The 14,106-nt window shown below is 38.5% G+C and overlaps 1 protein-coding gene across 1 annotated transcript in view; it reads right to left on the reverse strand.

The window, feature by feature from the left end:
* DCDC2C (doublecortin domain containing 2C) overlaps window positions 1–14,106 on the reverse strand; it is a 116,600-nt gene that overhangs the window by 35,504 nt on the left and 66,990 nt on the right. The window lies entirely within an intron of this gene.

Consider the following 14,106-nt stretch of genomic DNA (forward strand, 5'->3'; position numbering starts at 1 on the left):
TATCCTAGCTACTAACTACTTTTCTATTACACTTATTTTGGTTTCAATTTCATTTTAACATACATTTTAAAATAAAATTTTAGTCTACCCAACAGTAATAATAGACAGAGAAATACTAGCTTAATAATTTGTGCTTCAAAATATGTACACACAAAAATTATGTACTTGTTAAGAAACAGAAGCGCTGATCCAGCAGACTTTACTTTGACTTCAGGCTGAATATAGACTTCAATGGGACTTTTGCCTAAGTTATGGCTGAAGGATTTGGCTCAAAGTATTTAAATAATGAAATGTGTATATTTCAGATCAGTAAAAGAAAGTCAGCTCATAAATAATTTATATGAACTCATAATCAACATTAATGTTTGAAAGTGATTTATCACAACCACAAGGAATGAGTGTCAGATGTACAATACCAAAAACATTATACCAAATACCAAAACCTCCTTCCATTATGCTGAAATGGCTAATGATTAGCTTAGTAGAAGGTTTCTGAGTAAACAGGTCATTTAAGGAAGTTTACAAAATAGCATAGTTATGACTATCTCTATAAAGTTTACAGAAATTTAAATCCGCACTAGACTGAATTTGGAATTAAAAAAACTTCAGAAAGTAATTCTAACAGTGAAAAGGAAAAATCTCTTTTCCACAATATACAACTAAAAGTAAAAAGTAAAGTAAAAGAAAAGTAAACCATCTTTTCCTGCTATACAATGAGGATATAGATTAAACACACTGGGCCACAATCTGCACTTCTTTCTCACATAAGTAGTTATATTGACTTTGTAGGGATTAGGTGTATGAGTAAAGCAAGCAGCACTTGATCCATGTCAGGACACCTTAGTTTCCTTTGCAATGTTATGACACCACTTTCTCCATAGAAACAGAGGTATTTTACTTTGCAAGTACCAGCTTAGCAGGTGCTTTGGAATTTTAAAACAAGAATTAATTGTAAACACTAACAGAACATAGGGAGTGAAAGCGACTAGGAGCAGAGAGAAAATTTAGCTAGGAAGGTTTGTGAGAGCAGAAAGCTGCAAATGCTCTGCATAAAGTCAAGGAATTTCATTTTGGCTTGATGGAGTAAAATAAATTTTGGGAAACTACCTGACTAAATATATTCTAAGAAAAATATAAGAGAAGGAAACAATTAACAGTCAGAGTAATGCAAAGTAGCTTTAGAGTAGAGATAACCTTAGATGTATTGTTTTTCCAGGCAAAGAAAAATTTTGCTGCCCCTCCCACAATGCATCTCCCCAAACCAAACCAAAATAAATCATCAGAATTTTATACTACAAATGTAAAATCATATCCATGATGGGATCAACCTTACAAGACTACCTGACAAACAGAAAAAAGAAATGTGTATTTACTGCTCTCTCTCTCATTCTCTCATTTACAACACATTCTATTCTTTTGTATCATATTTCATTTCTTTCTGTTTTCCTCTGTATCATTTATTATTTCTGTTCCCATCCTCCATTTGTCCCATTCTCTCTCTTTCCTTAGGACCTTTATCATTTTTCCCCCTCTAGGGCTATCCCCATATCTTCTGATGGCTTTCCTTCACACATCTTTCTGAACGACCAACTCTCTGCGGCTGTCTTTCTTTACCCTTTGCCCTTCTCTCATGCATTCTGCACCATTTCCTAGAAGCTTAACTTTGCCTCTTCCAAGGATATCCCCCAGTAAAGCACACTGCATTCTAGCCTTATAGTTACTTAGGCACAGATTATTGTGGTAGCGACTTCAAAAGGGTTTATTTCCCGAAACTGAGGGAAATTATGGGCAAAACTAATTGAGAGGAAAAATTTAGACAGAAATACATGAATGAAAATTGGGAGTTCTTTAAGATGAATTTCTTGGATGGCCATCTGGTGAGGCAGAGTGGCCTCCTACTGATGCAGAGGGGGAGGTGTTGCCCCTCGAACCCAGATGTGTGGAGTCCGGCCAGTTATGCTGGTACGCCCTGAATATGAGATTTGAACATTAGACTATAACCTAGGAAATATCTGACTTAGGTACCTGGATGGAGGCCTGAGGCTTGATCACTTTAAGGGAACTGTATTGTTTGGACTTCTGAGTAACCAGTAAGGTAATAAAGAAGCTGTTCTATGCTGTCTTGGTAAATCTAAGTATTGGAATATCCACCAGCTTTATAGGGATTGTCTGCCCCATTTGTTGCAGTTCACCCTAATTGAGTGACTATAGCTGGCCCCCACTGGGACTGCAGTCACATAGGGAAAAATCCATGCTAACAGGGCTAAGGACAATAGGAAGGAGTTTTTTAAGTATATTACAGGGGTGGCCAAACTTACAGACCCCTGAGCAGCATACGACAATTTTCAGAAGTTTGCGAGCCAGGGTACACCTGCTGGGAGTCAGGGCTTCAGCACCTTGGGAGGCACCTGCCGGGGCTCGGGGTTTCAGTCCTGCTCCTGCTGAAGCCCCGAACCCAAGCAGGCACGCCCTGTGAGGCTGAAGCCCCAAGATCCTCCTCCCCACTGGGCAGAAGCCCCTATCCCACCACCCTGCTGCAAGGCAGAGTCCCAAGCTCCCTCCTCAGTCTGGTAGGTGGAGAATGGGGGAGCCCCGAGGGGGAATCTGTGAGCTGCACTTTAATTATAAAAGAGCCGCATGTGGTTCATGAGCCAAAGTTTGGCCATCCCTGGTATACTAGGAACAAAAGAAATCGTAGCAATGGTAGATGGAGATGGTAAAATTATTAATAATGGTGCAGAAAAGACAGAAGTGTTCAATAAATATTTCTGACTTTTTTTAAAGAAGAGGGAGGATGTACTCATATCACATGAGGACGATGAAGCAATTTCCAGTCTGTTAGTTGCTGAGGAGGATGCTAGACAACATCATCTACTAATGATAAACATTTTAAAATCAACAGGCCTAAATAGCTTGCACTAAAGAGTCTTAAAAGAATTGGCTGAAAAAATCTCTGGCACACCGATGTTAATTTTTAATAAATCTTGGAAGACTAGGGAAATTCCAGAACACCGTCAGAGTATTAATGTTGGAAGTGGCAATATTCAAAAAGAGAAAGCAGGATGACCCAGGTAAATATTGGTCAGTTAACCTCACATCAATTCAGGAACAATAATAGAAAAGCTGGTACTGGATTTAATTGATAAAGAAGTATACAGGATTTAATTGATAAAAAAAGAATATAAAAGATCCTTGGATGTATAAACTGGGGAGACAGAAAGTAAAGGTAGACAAGTGATTTTGCTTCGTGTACAGCAGAGGTCAGCAACCTTTCAGAAGTGGTGTGCTGAGTCTTCATTTATTCACTCTAATTTAAGGTTTTGCATGCCAGTAATACATTTTAACGTTTTTAGAAGGTCTCTTTCTATAAGTCTATAATATATAACTAAACTACTGTTGTATGTAAAGTAAATAAGGTTTTTAAAATGTTTAAGAAGCTTCATTTAAAATTAAATTAAAATGCAGAGCCCTCCGGACCGGTGGCCAGGACCCGGGCAGTGAGAGTGCCACTGAAAATCAGCTTGCGGGCTGCCTTTGGCACACGTGCCATAGGTTGCCTACCCCGGTGTACAGCATTGGTGAGACCAATATTTGAATATTGCTTATAGTTCTTCCACCCACATTTTTAAAAGGATGTTGAAAAATCTGAGAGGGTACAGAAAAGAGTGACAAAACTGATTCATAGAATAGAATCATAAACTCATAGAATATCAGAGTTGGAAGGGACCTCAGGAGGTCATCTAGTCCAACTTCCTGCTCAAAGCAAGACCAAGAGCTGGAGAAAATATCTTAAAGTGATACATTTAAAGAGCTCAATCTCTATCTTTTAAAAAAAAAAAAAGATTGAGAGATGACTTAATTACAGTTTATACATACTTTCATGGAGGAGAAAATACCAGACTCTACTCTATCAGAGAAAAGCATAAACAAAAACTAATGACTGGAAACTGCAACCAGTCAAATTCAAATGAAAAGTTAGGTACGCATTTTTAACTGTCAGAGTGATTAACCATTGGTACACTTACCAAAGGAAGTGGTGGAGATTCTCTACCTCTTGATGTCGTCAAATCAAGTTATTTGGTTCAATGCTAGGTAACCAGATGAAATGTAATGGTCTGTTATATAGAGAGGGTCAGATTAGATGACACCTAATGGTACCTTCTGGCCTTAAACCAGTGGTTCTCAAACTTTTGTACTGGGGACGCCTTTCACACAGCAAGCCTCTGAATGTGACCCTCCCTATAAATTAAAAACACTTTTAAATATATTTAACACCATTATTAATGCTGGAGGCAACGCGGGGTTTCGGGTGGAGGTAGACAGCTTGCGACCCCCCTTGTAATAATCTCATGACCCCCTGAGGGGTCACGACTCCCAGTTTGAGAACTCCTGCCTTAAACTCTATGAAACTATGAAGAATCAGAAAGAAATGATGGCAGTCTGGGTTAGCTGTATCTGAAATAGCATCACCACCAAGAGCAGAGATGCATCCAAAACTTTCCTCCTCCTGCCCAAGAATGAGAATAATGAAGATCAAAGACACTTCAAATAGAAGACCATGCCTTCTAGATAGTTCCTCCTCCTCAAATCAGCATCTCCTCCATCTTATCTGTGCTCATTTTTAACCAGTTTCGTCCCAACCACTTCACCACACTTGTCAGATTGAGGACACTGCAAAACAAAAAATTCTCACTATTTCCCCTGAAGTCTTGACATACATATTGGAGAGGATGGTTGGCAAGTTGGAACCCTGCAGTATTCTGCTTGTCAAAGATCTTGGGGAACTAAAATAATGCTTTCATTCTACCCTTTAGCACCTTTCAAAGAGGAAGGAAAGAGTCCACTGAAGGGTTATCTTCCTGAAAGATCCCAGAGACAAGTTATCAAAGCCTAGTAGTTATTAGTATCAAAGGCTGCTGATAGCTTTTGATCCTCATCAGCGTGTACACCATTGCTGAGAGAGATTGCCATCAACAAAATCACCTGTGCAGCTAAAACAAAACCGATAGTGATCTGCAAAATTTGCAAGTTCAAGATACAGCTGGAGCTATTCAGACACCACCTTTCCAATAACCTCCCCCAAAATGAAATGTTAGAGACTGAGACTCTTAACTTCATGAGATTTTTTTTTTATCAGTGCCTCAATAATGGCAACCTGCCCTGTTGAATACTCTTTTTTCCGAAATATGATCTAAAATTAAAATATATTTTCAAATATTTTAATATTTAAAGCCGTGCAATTTGATTAAAAGTGCTTTATGACTAAATGTAGTAAAATGCATGCTCAGCATATGCGATTATTTAAAAATATAAATAAAATTAGTAGTTTGCAATGTTGGTATTTGCTGCTCTATATTAGAAACTCTTTGAGACACTGGTCTTGTCTACGCTAGATAGGCTTTGCTGGTATAGCTATACCAGAAGAGCTATACCTGAAACCTCTCCTAGTATAGATGCAGTCTATTTTATTTTAATTATTTTGCCAGTATAGTTTATACCAGTTCCCTGAAAAAAACAAGCAAAAGGACTTTGATGTCACTATCACCGTGTCTATGCTCCTTACTGTACAGCTGTGCTGGCAAAACTTTTAAATGTAGACCAGGCCGCAGACCAAGGTTTCCTAAGTGTTTAAACAAAGCCTAACACATCAGGAGACCCAAACCTGATTGCTGAAAGCTTTTCATCTTCACCTTCGGACCAAATCCTGATGCCAATGAAGTTAGTGGCAAAAATCCTGTTTTCTTCCATGGACCAGGATTTGACCCCAAGTACTTTAGCATTAAAGGCACAATATCAGTTTGAAATTCTCAGTTAAAAAGTGTGTTGAAAGTGTTGAAAGAGTACCCTGCCCGTTGTTGTGGTTTCAGAGCCCTATTTATTTTTAAAAATACATTTATCTTCCCTGTTGCTGTGTAAAAGATTCACACACAAACAAAAGAGGGAAGTGACCAACTAATGGACTATACAGTGGAGACAATGAAAATTAACTTTACACAATGGGCTATGAAATGCACAAAATAAAAAGAATTTTTGTGGGGAATTTTCTTCCTAAACTTTCAATTATACTGGATTTTAGGGGTTACTTGTATCAATAGTAGACAAAACATCTTCAGAAATAAGTGTGACTTTTAAATTTTTGACAGGTTTCAGAGTAGCCGCCGTGTTAGTCTGTATTCGCAAAAAGAAAAGGAGTACTTGTGGCACCTTAGAGACTAACACATTTATTTGAGCATAAGCTTTCGTGCATCCGATGAAGTAAGCTGTAGCTCATGGAAGCTTATGCTCAAATAAATGTGTTACTCTCTAAGGTGCCACAAGTACTCCTTTTCTTTTTAAATTGTTGGTCACCCTTTAATTATGGGCAAATATCAAAAGCCTGTCTGACTTTTCTAGTAAAGTCTGCAGTGGTGTTCTGCATTGATATCTTCAGCAAAACTGAACAGACTGTCTTCTGGAGAACTGCTTGGAGGGCCTCCAAGATACACCTTTTAGGATTGCAGCAAGATGCGAAAATCAGATAAGCTCTCTGTTTCCATCTTTCCACAAGGTCGTGTTTACCAAGCCAGGTTGGTTCTATGTTAACTATCCCCATTGCAAATTTTATCACAAATCCCAAAGGCTTGTATTATCCAACAAAATTTCTTGACTGGTGATTACATTTCACTTTTTGGTGTTATTTCAATGGGAATGATATTTGTATTCTTTAGCTGATTTTTTTTTCTTGCTAGTCTTAGTCCTAGTCTTCATTTAAAAATTGGATTGACCTAGCTCCATTTCTCAGGCCTGTGAAAAATTTTGCACCCTGTGCATTGTAGTTGGGTCGACCTAATGATTTAGTGTGGCTAAACAGTGAAGAAACACAGTTTAGTATTTCTGATTTCGTAATTCCACTTATCTGTATTTTTTGCCCTAAAGTATAATTTGAAAGTGTCCACTGATGGTAGAATAATGGAAATGCAGTGTTACTCCCTGCCAGTCTCTTGAATGAAATCTTCAAAGAATTTCAGCATTGTAAATATAGTATCAGTTAGAGAGACACCAAAGTTGTATTTAATTTCTTAGTAAAAGAGACAGATGAAGCCACTTTATTTTCAGGATAATCTTTTCATATATAACAGGTTGAGGTCTATCTTGTTATAATATCAGGAAGGAGCTGTGTAACAGGCAGGCCCAGTTCCTGAAATATTATATGAGTTCAAAAATGGCAGTAAAGAAATTCTTACAATAGCTGACCAGTTTCCAATCTCTATATGGCTAGCAGAGTTAATAAAGCATCATGAATAGACAGCTGAAATGTATATGCAAACCCATGCAAACTGTGAACATGAGTCACTAAAGACTTCTTTTAGTATTAGTATCATAGAGGTGAACAACACAGGTATTATCTTTGTCTCTCAACCAATGAGCACATGGTTCTTGTGCTTAAGTATTCAGAGTGGAGAACAAAAGTATTCTGGCAAATTTTTTATTGATCTAATTATCAGTTAGATGGATTTATAATTAAAAGTAAATAATGGGTCTGTACAAGAGCCATTTTTCACCAAGGAGGTGATGTAGTGTTTGGCCGAAATGGAGCACTAATATATGGGAAGCCTCGTTAATAAAGCCTAGAGAGTCAGGTTTCATTCTGCACCTGTATATAGAGCTATGAAAAAAAAAAGTGTCCGGTGATATACCCAGGGAAATTCAGAGAGCGGTGATGATAAAGCATTTTCTGTGCAAGAGTGTGTGACCCACTTCCTTTCAAGGCCAATTAAAACTAGTCACAGAACACAAGAGAAAGCTTCTAAGCTCTTAGCATGCCCTCAACAAACAGCTGTCTTTTTCTCAGTCTCCAAAAGTAACACTATGTAGCTTAGAGTGCAGGCAGGACCAAGTTTATCTCTTACTCTGAGAATAGTAACTTTCAGTTGTTACTAGAATTAGGGGACTTTGTGGGGAAATTAGAAGAAACTATGTCTCCTTTTATAACAGCAGCTGGCACTGGGATGTCTTAAGGAGGAATATGACTCTCAGTCTCTATATGATTAGAATGTATATGAACAGAGAGGCAAAGGAGTGTCAGGTCATGAAGCAAGCTAACCTGAGCTAATCACTCCAAATAAGTTCCTACATATTGGTGGGCTAGTAAGCAGCAACCCACTGCTGCATCTTGAGCAGCATCTGTTCCATGAATAAACAGATGACTTCACTTCCCTGGGCTGTCCATCTGGCACCTTTCACAAGCTCTAAATTCAATTTAAAATACAAACAAAGATTTTACTGTCACAAGTGGTTTGACCTGATAGATGAACTGAATGAGAGAGTTCACAGGAGGTAATAGTTCATTGCCCTTAGGCAATCTCTCTCATTCTTCCTGAAACTGAAAGATGATGGTGTCTTTAATCAGATTTGTTTATGCAAAAAAGAAACATAAAAGCCATTATTTGTATTTGGAGAAGATCAAGATAGAGATGAAGTAGCATATATCATGTATTCTGACTGGTAAACACTTCTCCTTGCTTCATTTTTAAAGTATCAGCAACACTGATGTTTTAACCAGTCTGTTGGAGTACTGTGCAACTATTGTTATCCAGATGTTTAAAACATGGAACTGGTCTAATCCCTTCCTCTATACACAGAGCAGACTGAGAACTGTATCTGTTAAATTAAACATGAGATCTAGGCTCTTCATTGGCTATGTCTACACCACAAATTAACTGTAGCATGGGTAGACATACCCATGACAGCTTTAATCTAGCTAGAGTACATAAAACGTGGCACAGACCCTGACACAGGCTAGCAATCCGAGTATGTACCCAGGGTCCCTTGTGAGGTAACCAATGACACCATGACTTCACTGCTGTTGTTACCCAGGCTACCTAGATTAAAGTATGTAGACCAATGTCTGATGGTTGCCTTAGACAATAACTAGGAATAAACTTACAACAAAAGACAACAAGCCTTTAAAAAAAATTCAGAAGCTGGCAAACATAACCTGCATCTGCCATACAGTCCACAAATACAAGAAACAAAAATAGTTTGGGTCTTGTCCTGAAAGATGCCACAAATGTGCAGAATAGTCACAAAGATATCATGTTAGATCATAAAATCAGAGAAATGTCAAGCTGGAAGGGACCATGAGAGGTCATCTAGTCCAGCACCCAGTACTGCAGCAGGACCAAGTAAACCTAGACCATCCCTGGTCTAACTTGTGCTTAAAAACCTCCAATTGTGGGGATTCCACAATCACCCTTGGAAACCTTAACTATCCTTATAGTTAGAAAGTCTTTCCTCATACGTAACCTAAATCTCCCTTGCTGCAGATTACAGCAATTACTTCTTGCCCTACCTTCTGTGGACATGGAGAACAGCTGATCACCATCCTCTTTATAACAGCCCCTAATATGCAGGTCCTTTATGCAGAAGACAGCCTAAACTATTATGTGGAACAATAAACAGTTCCAACTTTGAGGATCCTAACTACCACAAATTTTATCCCAGTTCTCAATGATCAAGTGACCTCTGAATCTTTTAAGGGGGATTTTCTGTAAAGCAAACAGCTTGAGGTAGGAACCAAGCTGAGTCTGGAGACATGAGGCAGGCCTCACATTCAAGGTTGTCTTCAGAGTATAGCAGAGGCACTTTAAGGAACTAACTGGTTGAATCTTTAATTATTTGAATTAGGATAGTACCTAGAAGCCCAACCACAATCAAGGCCCCACGATGCTAGGTGCTGTACATACACAAAGTAAAAGATCTCCTCCTCCCAAAAGATGTTACAGTCTAAAGAGACAAGAAGATTGATTATCCCTGTTTTAGAGATGGACTTTTAAAGCACAGAGAGATTAAGTGATTTGACCAAGGCCACACAGGAAGTGTGCTGGAAATCAGAAATTGAACCCCGATCTCCTGAGTTCTCATTGCATGCCTTAGCCACAAGACCACCCTTCCATTCTCCGAATGAAGAAGTAAACAGAGTTGTATTTTTATCTTCTTACTCAGCTTATAATACAGCAGTGCAAGGATTACAATTTCAAATAACCCAGTGGAGATGTTCCTTAAATACATATGAAGAGAGCCTCATGCTTGCCTCACACAGAGCTCCAAAGATTTGACTGACTGACTTTTCTGCAATAAGGTAAACCTGGGCACTTTAATATTTATCAGCTCATAATGAAGTTCTTGGTTTTGGAGGCAGAATTCTTATGAACAAATGGAGTTGTGCTTCATACCCTTCATGCAAAGTCACACTCTTATCTTGGTGTTACATTCCACCAAAACTCTTGATGGAAGGAAAAATCTGTCAGATTTGAGGCACAAAATCTTTAAATACCATATACTTAGATCTGAATAAAAGGAGGCAACTAAGCATCCATTAGTCTAAAGTGAATGTTAATATGTAACAATACAATAAGTGTGCGTGTTCACACAATTAAGCGTTGAAACTGAAGTGGGATAAAGAGATTTCCCTGCCTCCGGCAAACTTTCAATTCATCTCCACCTCTGTACATGACTATACATTAGTCTTTCCAGGAATAACATATAGTCCTAGATCCAAAAAATACATTTGAAAAGCAGAGGGTTAGTCTGGTTTTAGAATGCATCAAAAGACAGGTATTTTCAAAATGCTTCTTGAGGTTGAAGCCTCCTGAACACCCTACTGGGGTCTTATCTTTCCATTTGTCAAATACTGCCGAACTGGACATAACCAGTTTTATTTCCCATCCCTTATCACCACAATTTACAAACTATTCAGTAAGCCATGGGATGATTTAAATGTATTGTGGGAGACATTCTGAAACTGCTAGATGAGCCTTTGAGCCTTGAGAGCTGCACTGGAGAGCTCCACTTACAGCTTTTCAAAAGAAGTACAAAGGAGCATGCTCACTGACAGCTGTTCACAACTTCAGAGACTTTATGTTTGCTCATGCCCTGAACAGAAGAAATGCCTCCAGGCACTGTTGTTTGTCTGGTGCAGCTCCTTCTTCCTCCCCACTACAGTGGCTGGTTCTACTTTCAGTAGCTTAATTTGGCTTTTAATGCCTAACTTACCATAGTTGGAGAGGTGTAGCCTGGTGCAATATACACAGACATATACCATGGCTCAATAGCAAAGAAATTAATAGAAGCAACTCCAAAACTTAGATAATTTGTGGAAACATAAAACAAGGTCAAATTTAAGATTCATAGCCATTCTGAAACATCTGGATAACAGTGCTGATAAAACTTCTGCAGCAGTTGATAGCTGATAGCAAAGCACAGCGCTCCAGTCAGCTAACCATGGATTAAGAGACTGTACCAATCTTAGAAACCAGCCTCTTCCACCTCCCTACTTCAACACATATATATTGCCGGCAATATTTCTACAATTTTCTAACTGGGGGTACTCAAGGAACTCAAGGAAATAAGCAAGTTGACATGAGATCATTTAATGTGTTTCCAGATATTCAAGCAGACAGAAAGACAGGCAGACAGAGACACACAAAGAGAATCAGTGATGTGATTCAAACACTTCAAGGCTAGAGAAGCTGAATTTGCTTTTCTTTATTCAATAAAGCTTGTTTTTCATCTGTACAGTAAAGGCTGAATGATTCTTACCCACACTGCAAGAAAAAGCCTAAAGTTCACTTGAAATGAATAATGCATTCACACTCAGTTGTGCTCAACAACTGTCCAGTAGTAAGTTTTTGTAATATTGTGTTGTTATATTGTCTGGGAGTGTCTGCATTTCTGCATAATAATATGATATAGTAAAATCTTAAACCAAACAGTACCATAAAATCTCTATGGATAGAAATGCCATGCTTCAATAATAAGAGCATAGCAGTAGGAATACACTACCAACCTAATGGTGATTGTGAAATGCTCAGGGAAATTAGAGAGGCTACAAAAACTGAAAACTCAATAATAATGGGGGATTTCAACTATCCACATAATGATTGGGTATGTGTCACCTCAGGACCAGATGCAAAGATAAAATTTTAGATAGCACTAATGATTTCTTCTTGGAACAGCTAATCCTGGAACCCACAGGGGGAGAGGCAATTCTTCATTTAGTCCTAAATGGAACACAGGATCTTGTCCAAGAGGTGACTATACCTGAACTGCTCAGTAATAGTGGTAGTAATAGTAATAGTGAATATAATGTAATTAAATGTAACATCCTTATGGGGAGGGGGACATCAAAGAAGCCCAGTACATTAGCATTTAATTTAAAAAAGGGGACCTAAACAAAAACGAGGATACTAGTTAAATGGAAATTAAAAGGTACAGTCACAAAAGTGAAATGCCTGCAAGCTGCATGTTATTAAAAACACCATAATAGAGACTCAAATTAAATGTATACCCCAAATTATAAAACATAGTAAGAAGACCAAAAAAGCACCACCATGGTTAAGCAAAGTAAAAGAAGTGGTCAGAGGCAAAAAACAAAAGAAGGCATCCTTTAAACGTTAGAAGTTAAATCCTACTGAGGGAAATAGAAAGGAGCATAAACTCTGGCAAGTCAAGTGTAAAAGTATAAGTAGGCAGGCCAAAAAGAATCTGAAGAGCAGCTAGCAAGAGACACAAAAACTAATCATTTTTTAAAGTACATCAGAAGCAGGAAGCCTGCCAAACAATCAGTGGGGCCACTGGGCAATCGAAGTGCTAAAGAAGAACTCAAGGAAGACAAGGTTGTTGAAGAGAAGCTAAATGAATTTTTTGCATCAGTTTTCACTACAGAGGACGTGAGCCATTCCTTTTAGGTGACAAATCTGAGGAGCTGTCCTAGACTGAGGTGTTAGAGGGAGGTGTTGGTACAAATTGATACATTAAACAATAAGTCACCAAGACCAGATGGTATTCACCCAAGTGTTCTGAAGGAACTCATATACGAAACTGCAGAATTATTACCTGTGGTATGTAACCTATTGCTTCAATCAGCCTCTGTACCAGATGATTGGCAGATATCTAATATAACTGATTTTTTAAAACAGCTCCAGAAGTGATCTTGGCAATTACAGGCCAGTAAGGCTAACTTCAATACCAGGTAAATTATCAGACACATAGATGAACATGGTATGTTGGGTAAGAGTCAAAATGGCTTTTGTAAAGGAAAATCATGCCTTACCAACCTATTACAATTCTTTGAGGGTGTCAACAAGCATGTGGACAAGTCTGATCCAGTTGAATAAGTTACTTGGATTTTCAGAAAGCCTTTGACAAGGTCCCACACCAAAGGCTATTAAGTAAAGAAAGCAGTCATCGGCTAAGAGGGAAGGTCCTCTCATGCATCAGTAACTGGTTAAAAGATAGGAAACAGAGGGTAGGAATAAATTATCAGTTTTCTCGGTGGAGAGAGGTAAATAGCAGGGTCCCCCAGGCATCTATACTGGGACCAGTGCTGTTCAACATTTTCATTAATGATCTGGGAAAATGAATAAATAGTGAGGTGGCAAAGTTATTACTCAAGATAGTTAATGTCAATGCTGACTGTAAAGAGTCACAGAGGGATCTCAGAAAGCAAAGTAATGCAGATTGGAAAATGTAGTCCAAACTAGACATACCAAATGATGGGTCTAAATTTTTACCACTAAAGAAAGATCTTGGAGTCATCGTGAATATTTCTCTGAAAACATCTGCTCAATATGCAGCAGCAGTCCAAAAAAGCTAACAGAATGTTGGGAACTATTAGGAAAGGGACAGGTAATAAGACAAAAAATATCATAATGCCACTATATAAATTCCCAAAACCAGGAGTCACCAATTGCAGCAGGTTTAAAACAAAAACAAGGAAGTACTTTCACACAATGCACAGTCAACCTGTTCAGCTAATTGCCAGGGGATGTTGTGAAGGCCACAAGTATAACTGGGTTCAAAAAAGAATTAGAAAAGTTCCTGGAGGATAGGTCCATTAATTACTATTAGCCAAGATGGTCGGGGATACAACCCAATGCTCTGGGTGTCCGTAAACATCCAACTGACAGAAGCTGGGACTGGAAGACAGGGGATGAATTGCTTGATAATTGCCATGTTCTGTTTATTCCCTCTGAAGCATCTGGCACTGGCCACTGTTGAAAGACAGCATACCAGGCTATTGATCTGGGTCAAACAATTGATCTGACCCAGTATGGCTGTTCTTAT

Source organism: Natator depressus, chromosome 3 (assembly GCF_965152275.1).
Source record: "Natator depressus isolate rNatDep1 chromosome 3, rNatDep2.hap1, whole genome shotgun sequence".
Lineage (NCBI taxonomy): Eukaryota > Metazoa > Chordata > Testudines > Cheloniidae > Natator > Natator depressus.